Genomic DNA, 3,110 nt, shown 5'->3' on the forward strand with positions numbered 1-3,110 from the left:
GGGATGTGACTTCTAACGGGACTGAATATGTCTGCATTAGGGTTTAGCTGCGGGCTCTGTAAGGGGCTTGCCATTATCTGGGGCTGATTAAGTCGATGATCAATGTACAAATTTACTAATGTTTTCCATTTGTACTTCTTGTTTCCTTTCTTGTTCCAGTTGCCACTGTTGTAGTCTCTCTTCTTGTTTATTTTCTTTCTCCTCCAAAAACTGCTGTAATTTCTCTTCTTGTCTATTCTCCCTCTCCTCCAATAGCCGTTGTAATCTCTCTTCTTGTTTATTTTCTTTCTCCTCCAACAACTGCTGTAATTTCTCTTCTTGTTTATTTTCTTTCTCCTCCAATAGCTGCTGTAATCTCTTCTTCTTGTTTACTTTTCTTTTTCCTCCAACAACTGCTGTAATCTCTCTTCTTGTTTCTTTTCTTTTTCCTCTAACAACTGCTGTAATTTCTCTTCTTGTTTATTTTCTTTCTTTATCCCACTCTCTGACACCAATTTGTTACGTCTCTGTTCGTTAGTTGATTTTCTGTAACTTCGTTCCGACGAAACTTTAGCGACACAAATCCTTTCTTAATAAAACTGGTTTATTCTTTCCGAATATAACTTTACCGATACACTTATTTTCAACAGTCGCTCTATAACAAACGCTATAACAACGAACTTCAACAATACTTTCTGACTGCAGTTCAATTACTCACTACCTACACACATTCCAGTCACGTTGTGAGCGTCTTATATATATACCAGACTAACATATATCTAGTAAATGCTAGGGCATTCACGAAGGAACAGGATATTTCTAGAAAATAGGTGGCGTGACACTAGTCACGTGACCTCGCTGACGCAACATGCTCAAAACTGGGTTTCAATATCCACGAGGAGCACAGCACAAATAGTCTACTGTATAGTTTTGTACTTAGCAAAGAAACGAACAAAAGGCGTTAGAAAAGAATGTGGTTCAATGGTATAATGTGCAGTATGTAAGCATAAGTTATATTTTACCATATTTATTGCATCTTAAGACCACCCAATTTTTTTATGTATATAAGGGAAAATGTAGTTTTAACTATGTAACGGACTAAGACAAAACATCGCTACAACTAGGGTTAAGTAAAAAACAATTTATTAAATTGTAACAACAGAAATCCAAAACGAAACTTTAAAACAATTAGAATACAAATTTAATCACAAAAAAAAGTTAATAAATCCGTAACTGGCCATGACTTGATACAAACGTGAGTAAACTGTACAACATAAATATCAATGTTGTTAATTTCAATAAACAAATTAATTTGGAAAAAAGAACCAAAAGAAAAAACCAAATTCCGAAAAAACATACCATATTTCAAAACCAAACAACTTCAAGATCAATACTAATATCGAGTAAAAATCGGCTATAACTCGTCCTAATTATATCTCGTGAAGTAAATCGTTCAATATCAAGGTAAAGATTTTTATTAGTTGTTAGACCACGAGGTTACATCTCACGTGACTAGCTAATTTACATTATTATATAGCTCTTGTCTGAATAATCAAATGGAAATCAGTGTATCTACGAATGCCACAGTGTAGGTAGGATGTAGATAATTTTGGTATCAAGTCCACTGGGTTTGTTATTGCAAAATTTTCCTTTTTTCTTCTTACGAGTGTATTTACCTGTGCTCTTCTAAATTGTTGCATTATTAAGTTGATAGAAGCTTAGTACTTGAGGAAATGGCTTTTTACACGAGTCACAGGGCTTATAACCAGGAAGAAGAGGTGATCACTGAGGAGAGATATTTGCCAGAGATTGTAACTGGGTCCCAGATCTCGTTGATATCAAATAAAACTTTCCTTTATGCTGTGAAGGTCCGTGAGTTCATTCAGGAGAACTGTTATAATTCTACTTCTGCAAATTGACCTTGGTACACAGGAGACATTTATGATTGAGGTTGTCACAGTTACTTGCATTCTGCCAAGCTCAAGACTGAATGAAGCAGTATCAATAGGGCTCCCGGATGTTTACTAACCGTAGCATCTCAACCTTGGTTCTGGTTAATGCTACTGAGACCGAGAGAGACCTTAGATGTCCCGAATGCTCCTGGTGGATGGTGTCCACCAATTTGAGATGTTTCAATAGTAGGTGAAACAACAAGCATTCACTGGCAAAAGTTGTGATTAATGAGACAGTTGTAGGTCTCTCTGTGATGTTATATATACTGCTAGGGCAACCATGCAGAACCCACGAATGTGTTTCCCATGGTAATTCATTATTCCACCATCCACAGATAAACTTCTAATGTTTGTCTTAGTGCAGGGCCCCTGACTGTCAATTAAATCATGTTCTTCGACATTTAAGAGGTCTCCACCTAGTGTTGAATGAGAGTCTGTGGGATACAGTTTATACACAATAACAGGCTAAACAAGATTCTACCTCAATGTTTAGAGGTGTAACTAAAGAGAATATGGACTATTTCCTGAAGCATTTCAAATAAGTCATTCCTTTGAAAACTTGGACTTAAGAACAAGTAGTGCAATGCTTGACCTTGAGCTTGGATGGTCCAGCCCTTGACTCTATCAAGATCTTGAGTGAGGATATATCTGGATCTGAAATACAATCCACGCTGATTTTGCTGGTGGCTTGACTAATGAAAAACAGAGCTATTTATGGGGTATAGTTTAGATATGGGTCCAACTGATAGCTTGGCCATTTATATGGATGATCTAAGCAGTTTGAATGTAAAGGTTTATTCTACAATGGCTTTAGTTTATTGTGAGGGGCTCCCCATAGATAAATTTATCAAGGGACAACCTAATGACAATGAGGCATCTATTAGATTTGAGAGCTAGTTTCTGCTGTGATCAGTTTCAAAGTTCTAACTTTAGATAAGTTGCAGGAGAATAAGAACCCGCAGTAGCAGTTGTAGTGTCTCAGAAAGAGCACAGTTAATGAAGTAAATGAATAATGGCAAGGGCAAACCAGCAGCCACCACATCTTGGAGTGGGAAATTGAATCACTTCAAAGTGAACTAATCACAACAGAAAATAAATGCAACCTGTATCTAGCCTCAGTGTAGAGGACAGCATGCTCCAAAAGATTTAATGGTCACCCCAACCATTTCAGGGCTGCGT

This window comes from Limulus polyphemus, unplaced genomic scaffold (genome assembly GCF_000517525.1).
Source record: "Limulus polyphemus unplaced genomic scaffold, Limulus_polyphemus-2.1.2 Scaffold6768, whole genome shotgun sequence".
NCBI classification, from domain to species: domain Eukaryota; kingdom Metazoa; phylum Arthropoda; class Merostomata; order Xiphosura; family Limulidae; genus Limulus; species Limulus polyphemus.